The sequence below is a fragment of the Pseudophryne corroboree genome, chromosome 6, assembly GCF_028390025.1.
Source record: "Pseudophryne corroboree isolate aPseCor3 chromosome 6, aPseCor3.hap2, whole genome shotgun sequence".
NCBI classification, from domain to species: domain Eukaryota; kingdom Metazoa; phylum Chordata; class Amphibia; order Anura; family Myobatrachidae; genus Pseudophryne; species Pseudophryne corroboree.
In genome coordinates, this window is record NC_086449.1 from 506,260,450 (window position 1) to 506,282,122 (window position 21,673).

The 21,673-nt window shown below is 41.4% G+C and overlaps 1 protein-coding gene across 1 annotated transcript in view; it reads right to left on the bottom strand.

Annotated features, from left to right (window-relative positions):
• Positions 1–19,522, bottom strand: part of NAV3 (neuron navigator 3) — a 1,127,960-nt gene extending 1,108,438 nt beyond the window's left edge. Inside the window, exon 1 of the mRNA XM_063927407.1 lies at positions 19,106–19,522. The gene's annotated coding sequence lies outside the window, so the exon portion shown is untranslated. The remainder of the gene's footprint in view (positions 1–19,105) is intronic.
• Between the last annotated feature and the right edge of the window lie 2,151 nt (positions 19,523–21,673).

Sequence of the window (21,673 nt, forward strand, 5' to 3'; positions counted from 1 at the left end):
ATTCCTACTGAATATGTTCTTGAACTAACTAATTTGGTCCTGGGTTTGAACCATTTCACATATAAAGATGCATATTTTTTCCAGTTATCCGGGACCGCTATGGGATCTAATTTAGCACCAGCCTATGCTAATATGTACATGACCCAGTTTGAGTAGGCACAGATTTTGACTAAGTTCTGTTCCAATATCAAGGTGTACAAACGATTTATCGATGATATCTTTTTAGTGTGGTTGGACACTAAAGAATCGTTCATTTCAATGGTCAATCAGATCAACGGACTGAAGAGCCCTATTAAACTCACCTATGAGATTTCTGCACAGGAGTTTCACTTCCTGGATGTGACCATAGGGCGGTCTGGAGGAAAATTTACTACGACATTGTATAGGAAACCAACTGACAGGAATACGACTCTCTTGACGAGTAGTTTCCATCCCTCAGCTTTGAAGGACAACTTACCCATATCACAACTACTTAGAGTTATGAGGAACAATACGGATATTGAAGTTAGGGAAGTACAATTAGTTGAGATGATGCAGAGATTAAAAGGAGCGTGGGTACACCAGAAGGTTGTTACAGAAATGCCTGAGCAAGGCCCGTAAGAGCTTTAGGAGGGGAGACATCAAGGGTCCTTCTGGACCCCCTAGGAGGATTTATTCGATGAAGTATGATAATCATGCACATGCGACAGGCAAAATTTTGCGTAAACATTGGCCGATTTTGGCCTCTGACTGGTCCCTGCCATTTGCCCACATGGGACCGCCCATGATTGCACATGGCAGAGGACCGAATTTGAAACAACTACTTATCAGACCTACACTTACTCCGGCTGAGCAGACCAGTATAACCAATTTGATGCGTTCAAAACTGGGCTGCTACTCTTGTGGCAGCTGCACGACATGCAGGTCCATGAGAGTAGGTAAGACATTTGCCCATCCCCATACTGGCAAGAATATTACCATCAAATATCGCCTACATTGTAAGCTTGAGTATGTGATTTATACTCTGGTGTGCCCATGTGGACTGTATTATATTGGATTAACTTCCAGATGTTTCCGTGACCGAATGGCCAATCACCGGACGTCGATCCGGGCTGCCATTCAAAGTGGATCTTCAGATAAACCAGTAGCTTGACATTTTTTGGAAAACCGCCACCAGGTTGCTAACCTTAAATGTATGCTGATTAATTGGGTACCACCCCTACCGAATGGGGGCGACCAATTATTAGAATTGAAGAGAAGAGAAAGTTATTGGATCAGTGTTCGACACAGTAGCACCTAGAGGTTTAAATGAATATAACACCATGAGTGTTTTCCTGTAGATGGGTTACCAATAGAAACATAGTGTGTATATTCTTTCCATAGAATTAGTTATATGCATTTGAGACAGGAGTTTTTAAGCTCTATGTTCCTTTTTATATTTTGTGTAATGTATATATATATATATATATGTATGTATACGTATAGATATAAATGTAGGTTTATGCCTATGGTATAGGCACACTGTTGTATTTGTTCTGTGTTATTTATGTTTATCTGTATATGTTTTTTTCTTGAGGTTTATCATTTTTCATGTAGAGTTCATGTCTCCTTCTCACGGGCTTGAACATGATGTGCTACCACTATATTTTTAAAGTGGTTCGTGACATTGGTGGAGTATGCGTCGTTAGGGACGCTGTTTTGGCTGGGTCTACGTGTAGATGGCATTTCCTGTTGGTGTAACGCAGGTTGTATATCAACCAGTGGTGATTTGAACACCGGGCCGATCTAGCGTTTCCCCTTTGTTAATGACCATTTCATGACTGTGTGAGGTAACCAGTTCTCTTTACACAGGTCTGGCGTTGTTTTCCCTTCCCCGGACGTTCACTTCTGGTAGGTGGAACGCATGATGCGGTTCCGCTTCCGGCCGGTGGAACGCACGCCGGGCGGTCGGTCTCACTGCATAGACAGGCGTCTGACTTTGCATCAGTGTCTACACTGTCCACCTACTGCAGCCTTGGGATCTAGTTTTGACGCTCTCCATTATGGGATCAGGTTATATGATTTTTAGTGTTTATTGTCTGAGCTATGTCACTTCCTGTTTTGGATCTATATAAACACTGGTGGTTTGACATGTGACCATCCAGCCCCTGTTCCAGGATAGTGGTCCACTGAGCCTCAGGGTGAGTTTAATTACAGGCTATCCTCTACTGGTTATTGATTGTTTACCTTGTGCCTGCTGTGTGTTTGGCACTACTCGGTACTCCTCGTAGTGTTATTGCATATTGGTAACTGAAATGTTTTCTCATAGGACCGCAGTTACATCGGTTGTCTTTGAGGATATTATGATTTTTGATTTCCTGACCTGAGTAAGTCTGACCATACACACACTATATATAATTTTTGTGGTTCATATTTTGGCGCTAGGATATTGTTTGAAATAGTTTATTATTCATTCAGTTTTGTTTTGTAGGACCCATTAGCTTTGTAGGCTGCAAGATCACAGGGCCACACACCTGTGGAGCTGGTTTAATTTGCATTAGTGAGTATTGGCCAGTGAACATTGGTGTTCTGGTGTATCCTTAGAGGCATGTACTTACTACTTTTCTCTGTACCTAGGCACTTATTTCTTGGTGCTAGGTAGTTTTCTTTCACTTGGTGGTGGCAATCCTTGTTTGGGCCAGTGAGAGTGTTTGTAATTATGTTTGTTTTTTCTTTTTTTCTGTGTATATTGCCGTTTATGTCTGCTGAATTGATTTACTTTAATTGAAACAATATATATGCTTGACTTGAGAAAGGCTCGTGTCTTTGAGCAGAAACATTGACTTATTAAAGCCTATGATTAAACCTTGATGTGGCGATCTGATCCATTTTCTCAAGGCGAGTGCCCCTCCAGGATACTGGAATCTCTGTGTGTGTATATATATATATATATATATATATATATATATATATATATATATACATACATACATACATACATACACACACACACACACAAACATAAAGCGTCAAAAAAATCATGAACATTCAATATACAAATGTATATTCAGTAGTTTATGCTTAATAAAAAAAAAAAAAAAAAAGAGAGGATATGCTTTATACTGTATGCTTAGGAGATAATGAGCTCCTGTACTGAAAAGAGTTAGGCTAAGAAACGATATACTGCAAGAGTTGTGGTAGTTATAGAAGCACATACTCCTCCGCATTCATCTGGAAAACCACCAATCATCAGCAATGGCTGGATAATAATTCAGAGAGCTCCTCATTTTTAAATGAATACTCAGCTATTTAAATTAGTGACTTCCATTAGCAGCTCTGTTCAGTGATATTACTTGGAGTCAGACCAGGACTTTTAATTTTCCTGTGTTCTTTATTTAAGAATCAATAACAGATAAAGTACAAGAATTGGGATGCAGTCATCTTGTCGGCAATCATAATGTCAATGCCACAATGTTGACACTGTTGAAATGTCAACAAAAACATCGATATATAAAGAATATCAATATGTTCACCATGTCAGCATGTAAAATGTAAACATTCTGCAGGGAGCAGTTAGGCACCAGGGAGAGGGCTAGGATTTAGGCTGCGAGAGGGGAGAGTCAGGGTTAGGAACATTACCAGAAGTCATCATGAGGTCACCACTGGACCCAGGAGACACCACTGGAGTCACTGGACCCCCAGAAAATGGTAAATCACCACTGGATTGCAATGAACATTTTGCCGACATTCTAATCCTGTTGACAAGCCATCATTGTCAACATAGTGAATGTTGACAAATACAGTATACGACACCCAAAGAACCAATATCAAGGGGATTTCAATAATAGAGTGTACATCAAATATCACTTTAGAGTGCATGCAAGATCAATTTGGTCATAGGAACATTTTCACACACACCAATTATGAACAGACTAATGGACAAAGACATGGACAGATAAAGAGGAAGAGGACAAGGGAAAGGAAGTCCTTCCAAAATGTCAAACAGACACATCAGTTGGTGGGTGGGTATCAAAAAAAAAATGGATGGGTATCAAAAAAATAAAAAAATAAAACACTGGCCATATGAAGTGGCAGAAATTGGCACACTGGAACTTCCAAGCTGACTCCATCATATTAAAGTGCTCAGAAATGTACTGAATCTTTAGAATCCAGCCACTAGAACAAGATCGAACAGTTTTCCTGAAACCTACCAGCTCTTATGACATGATGGAGAAGGACTTTTTACTTTCTGAATTCATACCTCTGGATAAAGATATACATAAATCATCACTGATTTGGAATCCTGATTTTTTGGTCCTTTGGGGCAATTGTGGAGTGTAGTCTCAAATTCATATTTTTCATCCACTTTATTTACAGACATGATACATCAGTATTTATGGTTACCTCTAAAATACATCCATTTATTCCATTTATTATATATGGATCGGTTTTATAAATGTAGGTTTGTCATGAACTGTTCAAATGTTTCTGCCGACTGGCACAAGAACTTAATTTCAGCTCACTACGACCGGGGGTGGCAAGATGAAATGCATGAAAAGTGGCCCGTTTTGCGTCGCACCCATTCGTTTAGTCGGGTTTTGCTGCTTTACACAGTTAAACCAGACTGATATGGGCGCGATCAGTGTGATAGGGGGGGAATCAATGGAATATCGCTCCACAATCTCTCATCACTTTAGACGGGAGATCATGTGCAAAATAACAACTGAATTCCCCCCCTTAGTTGGTGCAGGGTCAGTGCTTCTTTACTCTCTTGCTAGATTTGCATTTCATTATGGGGTATCAAATTTCCTCTTAAAAGAGCCACAATATTGTACCAAACTATTTTTATTTACAGTTTTATAATTTGAGTCTAGTTAATTTTTGCTACAGAATGTTATATTACAAACATGACTTTCAAATTAACTTCTAGCCAGAGCAATAAGCAGTTGAAACATGTTAATACTATAGTAAATTATTTACACAAGCCACCAAGAAGTATAATAATGTAAATAAAAACAATCAACATAAATAATCAATGCATGAGGATTTCAATCATTTCATTCCACTTAAAAAATAACCTGCAACACACAATGGCAAAGATTCCATGCTGTCAGGTGGCGATCTAGTTCTTAAGCCCTGAACCTTTCAGGTTTTTTTGTAAAATTATAGCTTCAGTTTATAAAAGCTTTGAAATGAAAACTCTTTCCTGGTGAATGGGCTTGGGAAACAGATCAAGAAACATTTGTTCGATCAAAATAAAAAAAAACCCTATTCAGTTCCACAGGAGATTGATTCTTTGATGAAGAATAGAATGTTGCAAGACCTCCTGGTGAAGCTGAGCTTTAGAAGTTAAAACTTTTAATCAACAACCTGCAATAATAAAAAGAAAATGTAGCAAACACCTACAGTATACTGTAAAATTACAGAATGAGGTTACCTTTGATTCATTTACACATAATAATAATAATAATAATAATAATAAAAAGCTACCAAATAAAAACCTGAAAAATACTGAAACCTGTGATTTTCCATTTCTATGGATTGCATGGAAGAATAACAATTATGATGATTGTATGTTGATTGTATAAATCACCATTTAGGAATTTATATGGCTCAATAAGTAATCTGGTAAGAAGAGAGAGTGGTTAGGAGAAACCACTATAGATGAAAGATGAAGCTTAACATGAAAAGATAGAAAGATGAAGGTAAGAAAATGTGTTTTTACATCCTAAAACAGTGGCTCTCAAACTCAGGGCCTAATTCCGCATGGGTCGTAGACGTGTGAAAAATCGCACATCTGCAACCCATTACACTGATATGCGGGGGAACGCCCAGCACAGGCAAGGTCCACCCCACAGGCTGCCCCCCCCCCCCCGCAAAGATGCATGCGCATCGTACAATGGTGATGCTCTCACATGTTTAGGGTTGCTCTGCCTACGCAGCCTAGCTACGAAGGCAGATGGAAACCCGCCGTCTTTTGGGTCGCAGCGGCTGCGTGTGATGTCATGCAGCCACCGCGGCATGCCCTGCAATCGGTCTGGACATGCCAGCGTTGTAATCAGGCAGAGGCATTCGCAAATGTGAGATGCCGTCGTATCTCACTGTGTGCGCACGCACAGTGCGGCTTCTGCACGTGCGCACACACTGCAGCGGGATTCAGCATGTGAACACTGTCATAGCAGCGTTCCGTGCTGAATCGGCCCCTCAGTCCTCAGGACCCCACATGGGGCCTAATTCAGACCTGGTCGCAAGCAGGCGATTTTTGCACTGCTGCGACCAGGTACTCGCCGACTAGAGGGGGTATTCGCTGTGCATGGGTGCGATCGGATGTGCAGAGAGCTGCATGTCTCTGCACAGCCCAGAACTTACTCACCCGCTGTGAAGATCGGGGCCAGAGCCGACGTCAGAATCCCTCCTTCCAAACGGGTGGACACGTCTGCGTTTTCCCGGACACTCCCTGGAAACGGTCAGTTGCCACCCACAAACAGCCTCTTCCTGTCAATCTTCTTGTGAACGCCGATGCGGTCGAATTCTTCATTCATTCTGTCCCCGGGGGGGCGACGTGCCTGCGCATTACGGTGCATATGCATGCACAGTTCTGACCTGATTGCAGCGCTGCAAATAAAGCTAGCGTGCGATCAGGTCTGAATGACCCCCCATAGTTCATGATTTCCAGATAACCTAGCAGGTGCACAGGTGTATCTATTACTCAGTAATACATTTTAAATAATCCACAGGTGGAGCTAATTATTTCACTTGCAATTCCGTATGAGGACCTGGAAAACATGAACTGTTAGGGGTCCTGAGGACTGAGTTTGAGAACCTGTGTCCCAAAATAAAAGGCATTTACTGTATATCATTACACAATGTAAATCATTTCATACAGCCTACAACACCACCTTCAGTGTCAGGATTTAATCATTCAATATAAATGGTCTTATTTACATACCAATTTGTAGACTGAATGCAGCCATTAGCAAATGTAGTTTATTCCATTTACATATCATGGAATACAGAACATACACAGATGAACAGGATTGTTAGGTTTACATTTATTCATTTGACTCAAAAATGTACAGTTATGCTAGATTCACAATGAACTATTTACATGCAAGCCAGGTAATGAAGAAAGCAATGGCAAGTAGTCCTTCATATACATTACAGAATGCAGAGAGAATAGGCTCTCTATACTATATGGGATATTGTGGTAATTTTTTCCTTTCACAATAATGTTTTCCTTAATAAATATTTACTATATATATATATATATATATATATATATATATATATATATATATATATATATATATATATATATATATATATATAGACAATAGAGGATAGCTGACATAAGTGACAGATATTGTCTACAGTTCAAATTGCTGGCTGACCCGAGGCAATGAGCCAAGACAGCATACAAACGCAGTTTTAATCTCTCATAATTTTTTAAGTTACTTTTACTTCATTACACAAATGATGGATAACAGCTCCCATAGCCTTGTGCTGCTCTCCTCAGGCAGATGAAGCATTCCATTTCTTTGGGCAGACACTGCCTGAGGCACACCAAGGAACTAAATTAGATTTTTTGCAAATTCTTCCTATCATGTGAGCAATTTATCAAGTTGTAGAACAACAACAAGTAAGGTGACTATACCACCAGCCTCCCAATCCCATTAGGACTCTTCTTCCTTTGTGCATCTTTGCTGAGGCTACAGGTTAATGATACATGTGTCTCAAACTCTAATTAAGGTATATACATTTGTATATATATTCCCTGATACACACACATATATAAATATATATGACTTGAGGTTAGAGGCAATTAAACGGTTTCCAACAAAGGTTTAAAAGCAATTAGTACATGTAGGTATCATAGCCATATGACATGAAGCACATATATTTTGTTAAAACTCATCTTATTTCAAATACTCTTATTATTTAAAGTGATTAACCTGACTAAAAACCATGGAACATATGCTGAATACATTTTTCATCCCTCATATTATATCTACACAGCTGTCAGCCTTAACATACTATACATTTCACAAAACAATTGTTCATATTTATTAGTAAGGAGTGACAATCATCAGTAAGACAAACATGAGTTATACATATAACAGCAAAGTACTCCCTAACATATTATTATATTGTTGGTTATAATACTGTAGTAGGAGAATCACAGCATTCGCTGTGAAAAATTAGTAGGTGTGTCAGAAAGGGTTGAGGGGCATATATATAATTTTCTGCAATTTTGCACTCTTCAATTTACATATATTATCTTATAGCCAATAAGATAGGATGCTGCCAGGGCAAAGCGTTTACAATACAGTAATACATACTTGCCTACCTGACCCTCTCCATGAGGGAGAAAATGCTCTGATCCTGGACTTTCCCGGTAATGTATGATTGCTATCACCTGTGGTGAGCTACTTAATTGATAAGAAAGGTGTTTCACCACAGGTGATGGCAATCATACATTACCAGGAAAGTCCAGGTACAGAGCATTTTCTCCCTCATGGGGGGGGTCATTCCGAGTTGATCGCTCGCTAGCTGTTTTTAGCAGTCGTGCAAATGTTTAGCCGCCGCCCTCTGGGAGTGTATTTTAGCTTTGCAGAAGTGCGAATGAAAGGATAGCAGAGTGGCTACAAAAAAAATATTGTGCAGTTTCAGAGTAGCTCCAGACCTACTCAGCGCTTGCAATCACTTCAGACTGTTCAGTTCCAGATTTGACGTCCCATACACGCCCTGCGTTCGCCCAGCCATGCCTGTGTTTTTCCTGGCACGCCTGCATTTTTTCGAACACTCCCTGAAAACGGTCAGTTGACGCCCAGAAACGCCCTCTTCCTGTCAATCACTCTGCGACAGAAAAGCTTTGCGTGACCTTGTGTAAAACTGCATTGGCCGTTGTGAAAGTGCATTGCGCCGAATGCGCAGAAGTGCCGTTTTTTTGCTTCATCGCTGCGCAGCGAACATTTTCAGCTAGCGTTCAACTCGGAATGACACCCATGGAAAGGGTCAGGTAGGCAAGTTTGCAGTAATAGCTATGACTATACAGTAAGAGCTAACACATTGAAACTTTGGGTCTAATTCAGACGTGATCGCAGCAGCAAACTTTCCCAAATCTAACTCTCTCTGCACGTGTTATATCTGTCCCACCTGCACTGCACATGGTTTTGCCAATTATACAAAAAGTGTGCTGCTGCGATCAGGTTTGAATGAGGACCTTTATTACAAGATCCCACCATCGGGCTGTCTCATAGGTAGAACTGGATAATGTCATCTCCATATGGCATTAGCTATCGGAAACAAGCACTGAAATGCTTTGTTTACACACACACACACACACACACACACACACACACACACACACACACACACACACACACACACACATACAGTCCAAATATATTGGCACTCATAAGGATACATTTGAACCACCTGGGTAGCATTGCCACATCTGTATAAACCCCACAGGCTATCTCCACATAAATACCCAGCACAGCACTCTAGGGTTTAGCAAAGCAAATCTTATATTACAAAAAAAAAAAAAAAAAAGACTCCAATGTGTCTGGGCTGCTGGGAGCCCTGTCATCAGGGAATATAAGACAAATACATGTTCTAGGTTTTGTATTCCCTGACGACAGGGCTCCCAGCAGCCCACAAACATTGTATTCTTTTTCTGTGATATAAGATTTGCTTTACTAAACCCTGGGGTGGTGTGCTGGTTATTTCTTTAGAGAGATCTCTCTCTATATACACTGTATGCACAACACAACACTTTTTTGTACTCTCTCCAGTGTACACTTACATAGGCCTATGCAGCATGTATAACATTACCAAGACAAGTAAAGCAAAAAGTTTCACTCCACCAACAATAGGAGGTGTTATAAAGCTTACTAGGATACATTGTATAACTATTAGATAGCAATAGTCACAAGAAATAATTGAATAAATAAAATACCGGACTGCATTTATTTTTCCGTTACAGTGCCTAATCCATCACAGCACTAGCTGGCTCCCCCTTGTACTTTTTGTTGGCCATTAAAACCTATTTGCATCACTTTGAAGACACTTTCCGTTCAGTACTACATCTACTTTCTGTGTGTGATTGTCTAATGGAATCCTTGGACTTTCATGCATCCAATCAAATTGCACAAAAGAGACAAGAGACATCCATATCTCAGCTGTCCTGATCACTATACATGGTTGCTCTAGTCATACTGAAACAACATGGGGGAGAAAAGTCAGACACCACTGTCATGTATCTGCTGCAATGTATCCACTGTATGTTTATGTGGTGTGTTTTTCACAGCATGTTGGTAATAACAAATTTCTGTATTGTTAAATTTAATGGAGCCTTACAAGTATATATATGGCGCTAGCATGATGACTGGACTTACTACAGGAGAGGAATATGGCATCATCCGTTTACTGGGAGGGCACGGACTGAGGTACCAAAGCACATTGGCACTTTAACTTGTAAACAATACAATCTGATTGTATTTGCAGGAAAATTTGTTATCGTGAATAGCTTATTTCAATTACAGTACCTGGCAAATCGGATTACAAAAGAAGATATAACATAACCCAATAACCCTAGATCTTGCCAGCCAAGACTTCTGCAGTAAATGTATACATCTTAAACTTAAGGAAAGAAAGTAACAGAGAGAAAAATAAGTGATCCCCATTACGCACACATTTCATTTCACTTGTCTCATATAATAGCGCTGTGCCATTTCTTATAATGCCTATACGGTTGTACTAGCTTTTCACAGGAAATGTGCTTAATCTTCTAAACTAGCATAACACAAGTAGCACCATAGGAGTCTAGACACAGTTTAAATGCATAGGAAAAAAACATTCTCTACATGTAGGATTTAGTTCAGCAGATAACAGTAGGGAAAGAACATTATAGACAATGCTACCCTTAGGATCTGAGCAGAATGATCTGATGAGCATGCAGTTCCAAAGGAGGAGATTTTTCACAACAGAATATTTGACAAACCAGGCTAAATGAACAAATGTTAAAATAGTTTAAGAGGATACAATTATTGTCTCACCATAATGCATCTTGTAATTGAAATCAGTGCAAAGTATCTGACAGCACAATGTACACAGACTGCGGTATCTACAGGACTCATTCATGGTACTACTAAGCTTATTGTGAGACAATGTAACATGTAGATAAGAGGGTGGTTCAATAAGTAAGGTAACTAGACCTCTCACATGTGGAATGTTCTCTATTTCCTTCTAATTAACAGCCAGGCCAGAGCAGGTAGACCACTGCTTCTCCTCACAGCCATTAGACTGTGCCTCATATCAGTTGTAAGATGGCGGGGCTGGCAGAAACATGGTCACACATTGAGGTGAGCAGTGTGTTTAGATTTCTGCATCTAAAGGGCACATCAGCAGCTGAAATTCATTGACCTGGGTTGCTATGAACATGCATCGTAATACACAGTAACATCAGGCCACACTCAGCCAACCGCACGCATGAGTTGTTACTTGAACTGTTACCTACCATTGGGAGGTACTGGACCATCCTCCCTACAGCCATGACCTGCCACAGAGTGATTGCCATCTCTTTAGACCATTGAAGAAGCACCTGGGTGGAAGGTGATTCGCAGACAATGGTGAAGTTCAGCAAGCCGTCAACAAAACACTAATCTTACAAAAGCCATTATGGACAGAACCAGAAGTATCCCCTCCTAACATCAGTCATTTGGGAGTTAATCTGTTTGAACCACCACTTTTTTTGAAGTCTTAGAGACAGTCTATTAAGACTTTGTGCCACTTGTACAGAAGATCTGTTGAATTTATTCTGGCGTCTCAAATCCTATAGTGAGCAGAAATATAGCATCTGAAAGACTAATAGATAAGATAAGAGTGGTATTTCATGGTAGTGACCCATAAGAGGGGAGTTGTACCTAGGTAGAGGTCTCCCTTTGTTAGTAGCTTAGGGTCATGATACTGTAATAAAATGTAATCCCGGCAGGGCACAGTGAGGTGAGGCAGAGCCTTACTTGTTATACTAACATATACGCAAGAGTTCTGACTACATAAAGTGTATGAAAAATACAAAGAATATATTAGAAATATCTTCTTTGTATTATTGTAATCATGTTTATAGTCAAATCTCTGGAGTAAAAAGTCTATGACAGGTGAGGCAGTGCCCCCCCTGCCTATCTTTTCCGCACATCTCTTATCAAAACTCTGCAAATTTTCAGCAGTATATACTGCTGCACCTGTGTATAATGTCTTGGGCTCATATATTGTGTGTAAATCTGGCTCTGGTACTAGCCAGTGCCTCTGCAGCCATTTACCTCACCGTACGTCCCTGGCAGGGCTGTAACTACTGGTTTGTCAGGATGGTACTAACCAGGGGTGCTGGTTGAGGAGAGTGCTCACTTGGCTTAGCAAAGCACAAATTTTAACACCTGAGAGAAACATGGCCACCCAACACCAGAGAAGGCTCTCTGCAAATTACCCCAGCATTGCCTTTTGGTGTGAACTTCTGGCTTTGGTCTCAGTCACAGAGCCTCTATAATGTTGTGGCCCAGAAGGACAGTGCATGATGTCATGACACTGCAACACAATAGACTTGGGAGTCAGTTTACTAAGCCTTGGAGAGAAATGAAGTACCAACCAACCAGCTTCTGTCATTTTTCAAACACAACGTGTAACATGGCAGGAGCTGATTGGCTGGTACGTTATCTCTCTCAAAGGCTTAGTAAATAGACTGCTAAGTCCTTCACTTTATCAGGGGTGCCTGGACCCAAACATTTGTTAATGGATCAGGGTCGGTGTGGTCTTAAGACCAGTGGTTCTGCAGGGTGAGCTGCAGCAGCTCCTATTTAGTTTACCTCTGATTCTAGTAATCTTATATCTCCTGAAAGGCTTTTTCTCTACGGCCACTTCCGTGCAGGCTGTCGATACTTAACACAGGAAGTCAACACACTCTGTTCTGGTTATGTTGGCTGCTACCTGTGTAATACCGGCTCTGTCTGATTACTACTGCCAACCTAGATTGCTTTGACCTATATTGATTCTCTGTTTCCCCTAACCTTTGCCTGTTTGCTGGATATTCTTTCTGCCTGTCACCTCCACTGAAACCGGACTGTGACCTGACTAATCTGCTTGCGTCTGTTTCACGTTTGTCTACTGTACTGCATGTTCATCCTCAGTTCTTCAGTAGTTATGATGTTGTCCTGCCCACACCTCAGCAATCATGATCAGAGCTCTGCCAGGCACAGCAAATTTCAAACTTCATTGCGGAGGTCTCTGGGGAACACCTGGCCCATATTAGACTGCACCCCTGGACTAAGCTGTGTTAAGCAGAACCAGTTGCACCAGAAGCTGGCCTTATTAAAAGAAGAACAGCTCTTAGTACTAGTGATCTCAAACCAGCTGTCTTTTGCCCCCTAAGTGTCTGCATAACATACCAGTTAGATACACCTTGGTAGAGAATGTATTTAATAAACAATGGGGGAGATGTATCAAGCCTTCTGAAAAGTGGAGAAGTTGGCCATAGTAACCAATCATTTTCTAAAATGTACTTGATGAATGCTAGCTAGAAGCAATTTCTCCAGTTGTTCACTTCTCCACTCTTGAGCAAGATTGATAGCTCTCCCCTATTACATTTATACTCTTAACCACTTGCCTGGCATGGATGCATCTGATGCGACCACACCAGCAAGTGTCTTATCTGACCTGGTCGCACAGGATGCGACCAGTCAGATTAACAGTGTTAGCAGCAGCAGGGAAGAGAAACTTCCCTCCGCTGATGCTCTCAGGAGGGACCTGCAGGTCCCTCTGCCTCCCTGCACCCACCCCTCAGTGTTGCCGTGCTGCCGATCATTGCTGGTCGGTCAGCACAACAGGACCCCCCACCCAGCGGCTGCAGACAATAGCAGCCACTGGTAAAGGGTAAACCAACCCCCTTCCCTCCCCTCCCTGTGTACCTGACAGCTGTCTGCTCCCCTCCCTGTGTACCTGACAGCTGTCTGGAGTGTAAAAAGAAATGTCACGATGGTCGTGATGTTACATTGTTACTGATCTTCCGACCAATGTTCCGATGTTTGAGAAAAATTATTTTAAAAAAAAGTAAACATTTTTTTTCTTTTTCTTTTTAATTACAATCATTTTGTATAAGGTTAAATTCATGTTATTCACCTAGTTCACTCATTTAAATAAAATTACAATTTATGAGCGTTTTTTTGGGGGGAAATTGTCACTTAAGTGGTTAGGGTCTATGTACTAAAGCTGGGCATACACTATACAATTATCTGTCCGATCATCTGCCAGATCTAGTTTGTTGGAATAAAAATCTGGTAATGGATTAGAGCAAATGACAATTGATCATTTGCTCCCAAACACTGGAAAATGGACAAAACCAGTGTCATTCAGACAATTTGGTTAAATCCGTGACTTAACCAATTTGTATGAACAACAATGGGGGTAATTCCGAGCTGATCGCAGCAGGAACTTTGTTAGCTGTTGGGCAAAACCATATGCACTGCAGGGGAGGCAGATATAACATGTGCAGAGAGAGTTTGATTTGGGTGTGGTGTGTTCAATCTGCAATCTAAATTGCAGTGTAAAAATAAAGCAGCCAGTATTTACCCTGCACAGAAACAAAATAACCCACCCAAATCTAACTCTTTCTGCACATGTTATATCTGCCCCCCCCCCCCCTCCTGCAGTGCACATGGTTTTGCCCAACTGCTAACAAAGTTCCTGCTGCGATCAACTCAGAATCACCCCTAATGTTTGTTAGTTTTCCAGTGTTTGGGAACAAATGGTCAATTGTCATTTTCTTTAATCCATTACCAGATTTTCATTCCAACCAGCTAGATCTGGCAGATAATTGTATAATGTATGCCCAGCTTTAGCCTTGGAGAGTGACATAGTGCACATAAAGTACCAGTCAATCAGCACCTCATTGCCATGTTACTGGCTTTGTTTAAATAATGACAGGAGCTGATTGACTGGTACTTTATATCTCTCTCCAAGTCTTTGTACATAGGGCCTAATTCAGTAAGGATTGCAAAGGCGATCCTTACTGCATTTTGCCGATATTCGGCGACTGCGCACACGCAGAACCTGTTCTGTGCATGTGCAGAATGGGTACTGCGATCTCTTCTCTAAAATGCAAACGCCTCTGCCTGATTGACAGGCAGAGGCATTCACAGGGAGGGAACAATGGCGATGGCAAGGCTGAGTATGCCGAGCTGAAGCTTACTCAGCCTGCTATCACAGATGAATATCTCCACCGATGGTCACTATGTTCATCCGAGATGCGATCGCATCACAAATGCAGGGAGGAGATGGTGTGCACCTCCTCCTACATTTGCTAAGGACTACTGCGAGCAGCTTGGCATTTGCAATCCTTCATAAATCAGGCCCATAGACCCCTGAAGAGTTTTCTAATGCTGCTTTATATATGGAGTGCAATATCAGCAGGGTCGGACTGGCCCACAGGGGAACAGGGGGAACCCCCGGTGGGCCCCACTGTGGGCCCTTCTCGTCCTTTAGGGATCATGTTCCAGGCTCTATCCTAGTGCACTTGAATTATGCATTATACATACGTTACATTATAAATCACAAGAATATGGTTTATTATATATTTACCAAGGGGCACAGAACATGTACTATGTGATGGTTAGCCAAACCTCTGTGGTGGCTGGCCACGTCCTCACTGGAGCCTGGCCACACCCTTAAGCATCGGCCCCTACAACAGCATTCCCCCCGGTGGGCCCTTCATGCCCCAGTCTGACACTGAATATCAGGCAAGAACGGGCAACCCAAAAAGAAATTTGCTGTGGTGCTGGGGAAGCAGTAGAAAAATACTGCAATATCATACCTGGGTCTCATTGCCTCACATCACATCAGAATGAATGAGCTTCACTACGATCCTCTCCCAGACTGATCCTTTACTACTCTAATGAAACGCATTGCACATATTGTATCACTGCCTGTGGAACCATGGCCTCTAGCCTCCTATTACTATCACAATCTCAGAATAGAAATAGCACAGGAAAAATGCTTTATTAGCTAAAAATATTAAATGAAAGAAAAATATCTTTTTTATACTAAAATAATTTTTTTATACTTTTTTTTTTTTTTAACATGTGTAACACCGAACGGCCTTCCAGTTCCACTGTGCACGTGTGAACTACCAATAGCATCTTACACATGCGTAGAGCACTGCATTACAAGAACAACACCAGGAGAGGCGCATGACAAGACATGTTTTACATACATCGGGTAAAACTACTATACATTTTCTATCACTGCAATAAGCAGCTATAGAAAATGTAAGTTATAGCACCAGCTTAAAAAAAATAGACCACTAAATCGTAATTAGCATATAATGAATATGATAAAATTCAAGGTTGCCGACAGACCAAAATAATCAACTGCAGGTCAAAACAGTGCCAGCATGATAATATGTCAGTGTATTCTCACAAATGCAAATTACCAATTATCCAAATTATTATGCAGCACTCATGAATGAGGCTTCTTTATTGTTTTAATGCATTATCAAAAAAAGTACCAAAATGTTAGTGAGACCAAATATAGGCCCGGGTTAGTAGAACAATGGGCAGGGAGAGAGGTCTCTCTCCCCAGCCTTCAACATGCTGCTGTGTGCTGGGCTGCAGAGGGTCAGCAGCAGCGGGTGTGGGTTGATAGATAGACAGTGTCTAGTTAGAGTGTCAATCTATAGACACCATATGTTAGACAGACATTAGGTCGACAGGGTCAAAATGTTGACACAAAAAAGGTAGACACCATGTTTTTTGCATTTTTGTGGTTTGTTTGGATAGTTTTATCATCTGGGACCTCCAATTGTAGAAAGGCTTCGCTCGCCACGCTTTGGCCTCGGTGGCTCGCTGCGCTCGCCACAAGGTATACAACCAACTCTATGCTGACATGGATAGAGAAGGTATAAAATAGTCCAAAACATGAAAAATATAAAAAAAAAAATATATATATATTTTTTTATGTCGACCTTTTGACCCTGTCGACCTTTTGTACTGTCTACATTTTTCGTGTCGACCTTTTGACCCCTGTCGACCTAATGTCTGTCTAACATATGATGTCTATCAACCGGATACCACAGCAGCAGTCTCCTTGATCTCTGCCCCCTTCAATCTGCACCTCTTGCCAGGGCAGTGAATTGTACTTAAAAAAAAAAATAATTAAGACACACCTCTGCCAATTTGCCCACCCCCCCAAAATACAGACACATTACTGCTCTAGACAGCCCTGACAAGAGCCACGTACAGCTACATAATTATACATATTTATGTATTTACTGTAAATACTATCTACCTCTATGTCCATAGAAGTTAACAAGCTTTACTTCCTGTGCTAAGCAGAATTTCCCTTTAATGGCAATGTACCCACTCAGGAAGGAAGAATACATACAACTGCTTGCTGTAAAGTAACTGGTCTACAGTGATACATTTAAGGCATAATGGCCTGTAAACACCCTGTGTATAAAGTAAGAGATTCTGCTCATGCAGAATACACTCTGCTGTATTTCTTGTAGATTGGTCTGGATAGCAAAGGGGCATGTGGCAAGTTCATTTAATTATATAATTTTGTTCAATTATTTTTTTCACCTAGTTTTCACTACATGTAGGCCACATACTTCTATTCAGACCTAGCTATAGGTTTCAAGACCACCCCCAATAGCTTTTCCAGAGTGAGGGCATTTGAGTGTAACTGTAAAGCACAATGGAATCTGCTGGTGTTACAGCATATAAATAAAGGTTAATAATACTGAACTTGATTAGCCTGAACATAACATTGCTATGAATGTACTAAATTGCCACCCAGAAGCCTGGATCTAGTCTTTTGTCCATACTGATATACAGATTATCCTAATATAAGAAATACACAATTTTTTATTTTGAATAAAAATGTTGACTAACGGTTAGTATTTTATGATGCACCAGGGGGTCACTCATGAATGAAAGCCAAAGATACCTGAAGAGTGGCCATAGGTGCCAGCCAGCACACACAAGACCATCCCCTGTTTTAGATAAGCCTCTCTCTACATGCAATATTTCTGTAGCTAATACTTTATTTGTGACACTCTAGTACCTTACCATAATAACACCTTCAGCTAAAGCTCAATGTCATTGTATATTAAACAGTAAAATTTATGTCATTTTAGTTATACCTGGGCAAACCCTCCCTGTTCTTGTAGCTTTATACTGAATTGTGTCATAATACAATTAATGACTTCATTTCCTAGCACAGAGCAGTAATAGTGACTGTGGTATTATTGTACACACACATGACAGAGGGTTTTCTCATAATGTGACTGCCAGTATAAGGTGTGTGAAGATTCGCTTTGTAGGCTCCAGTGTGAGGGGAGGAGAATCTCTGTAACAATGGTTTTGGAGAAATCTAAAATAAAAAGAAATATGCTATGGAGAGGTTCCCATAAATGCATGAGCCGCAAACAAGACAATTCTAATGAACAGTGAGCAGATATGTCATTTTTCCTATATCATATCTTTGAAAAAAGTACTCCTTTCTTATTTTCTATTGTATTGTAAACACTTTGGATTAATGTAGTTTCAGAGAACTGGCATGAACTGTGTGTGCATGTGATGATTAATTACTAATGTTCCCGTGTAGATCAATAGCAGGCTGGTGTAGGAACAGGAATGACAGGACAGGGAATGGGTTCCAGCCACACATCCAGCATGTGCTTGTGAGATCAAGCAGACACCACCAAGCACTAACATAGCATCACATGCTTCCTAATCAGCAGCTAAAACATAGAGTGCCGGATCCCCTTGGAAGATCCATGACAGTGCTACCACCACAGCATGACATGCAAGTCCCTGCACAGATGTGCAAACGCAGACCACACAACAATACACAGGCATCACACACCCACCACTTCCAGTAACCCTTTCAATGCTAGGCTTGGCAGCCCAGAAATTGCCCGATCATAGCATTACCCCTGTCTATGTAAAACACAGAGGCCACAATGCAAAGAAATCCAGAAACAATTCTCCACAGCACACAGCTACAGAAGGGATACAGAAGAACAGCCCGTGCAATCCACAGATGTGTACAAAACGTCTTTGCTTTCAATCCCAGGAAAAATAAAGCTTTTAGGTACCTGGTAGATGCCATTTCAGGTGCTGTTTATCCCAGGTTTCTCAAGTGCAAAAACCCTTTAGCAGGTTACTATGGAAATTATCTTCCAAAGAGGAAAGGTTGAGTCTTGCATCCCATTCATATAGTGACATGCAAAGTGAGGGATCACAGCTTGTCTGCTAGTACCTCTTCCTTTGCCTCCGTGCTTCCACTGGCCCTCGGGGGACTCAGCTTGCAGATCAGCTCTTCACCGTGCCAGAGCCTGGAAGCCAGAAGCCATCCTCACACCAGTCTGGGCAGAGCTCTCTGCAGCAAGTGGCGCTGTTCCTTGGTTTCCAGTAACAAAAGCAACAGACACGCAGGCTCTGCACACAGCAGTTAGCAGGATCATTGCATGATGCTCTAGGTCTGGCCAGCGAGGACTTACACGCAGGGGAGACTATTGCAGGAGCATGGGGGTTGCAAAAATCAATGCTTTTAACTTATTCAGCTCTGCAGAACGAATGTGTCTTATGATTTACTATATGTATGCTCTGTTTGTGGAAATCGCTATATTCATATCCTCAGAGAGTATTCTACATTGTGCAATGTAAAGAGACACATAATATAGTAGCTCAAGTATTAGGGTTGCCTAACACCATCTGCAATGAATGGACAGCTGAAAACAAGAGCTGATTATTAACCTCAGAAGTGTTTGGAGGACTTCCAGCAACGATGAGGTTAACACCACACCAGCAGGTGTACATTAATCCCTCTTGCTTTGGGAAGTAAGGGGTCATTTTGATGGTGAACATAGGAATGCTATGGAAGCACTAAGGTAGACAGTACTGTGTTTTTGTTAGATAAACACTGGAGCTATATTCTATATTACAGAGGAGAGGCTGAGACAATTAAATCTGCAACCATTCTTTCTGCAATCTGTGCATTTTATACTTGGATTAACTATATTCAGGCAATTAATAAATAATTATTACAGCATATTTATCACATAAAACATGATTTGGAAAGACATAGTATCTGCTCTGCAATCTGCTACACACATGAACCTGGTACTGTAATGATAGTTTGCACTGCAATAACCAATCATAGAAGCAGATGCTTCAGACATGAAACGCGCCACTAATGGAACTGAAAACAGTACCAGGAAGCGAATATATTTCCTAATAGTATATTTAGGAAACAAGCAAATTCTTGAATACAGTAAATCAGCAACCAACACTAGGGTTTGTCCAGACTAATGAATCATACAACTCAGGGGGCACTGCGTGCCATGACGTAAGGCGCTTTCTCTGCACATTCACTGAATGCAGGGGCGGATTGGAATCGAACACCAGCCCGGGAAATTTATGGAAGCAGCCCAAATGGGGGTGGAGTCTGTTGAGGGGGAGGAGTCTAGCATTACATGTATAGCACCACATAACACGAATAGCACCACATTACAAACATAACCACCACATTACATACATAGCCACCGCATTACATATTTAGCCACCGCATTATATAAATAGGTCCATCATCATGGACAGACATTGGGCAGCTATAGGGCTGAAGGATTTTGCATAAGAGATTGTCCCAGGGCTGGCTGTGAGTGCAGCCTTTTCAGCTGGCATCCTGAGAACAAGGTACATCCTGCTCCTGTCCAGTCCCCAAACCATACACTGTGACCGGGGACGCCCTAAATCTTACACCATCATGATAATGCAAATAATGTAAGTAAAAATAACCTTTCTGCCGGGTCCCCTTCAGTGCTCCGTTGCCGCTCTGGCCAGTTCAATGAGAGTGCGGGAGCTGGGGTGGCGGTGGGTGTAGTGAACCCGGCTCCGACCATCGCTATGCTGCTGCTCCCGGGCTCGTTGAAGAGACCTTTGGCTGGGGCCAGGGAGAGGATGCTGCTGGGCTGGTTAACTTTCTGCAGGTCCCCCGTTGGTAGAACAGCTTCACCCCTTTTCACGGCTAGCAGCACCCGGAAGTACCTGCTAGCCTAACTTCTGGATTGCGTTCCAATGAACCGCAAGTACTGGAAGCAGTGTGAGCCAGCCCCGCCTGAGTGTGAATAGGCCTGGATGAGGGGGATATGGAACCGGCCCATCGGAATCTGTCATGGTGGGCCAATCCGCCCCTGACTGAATGGATCCTGCGCAGATGCCCCACCATCGGAGACGTACCTAAGCCAAAATTAGAGGAGCCACAGCAGCATCATGCATGTGGTATGGTTTGTCCAATTGAAAATCAGCAGGAAGCGGTAGGTATTTGTTTGTAAATTTTTATGTCTGTTTGCAGCGGATTTTGAATGGACAAAAGCAGACTGACTTTAGAATTTAAAAATCCATAAACATCGACATTGGCTTAAAAATCGACTCTTAGTAAATCTGTCGATGTTGATCAATTTTAGATCATTTTTAAATTGATCAAATATTGATCTTTAGTAAACTTACCACTTAATCGTTTAGCATCACTTATGTCCTTATGAATGAGTGTGAGGAAACATCAATGCTTCCTTAATTATATGCATTACTTTTACGCATTTGAATTTTGAATAGGGTTTTTTTTCTACTGAGCATGTTTTGTCAGAGCACTAGGCATGCACAGC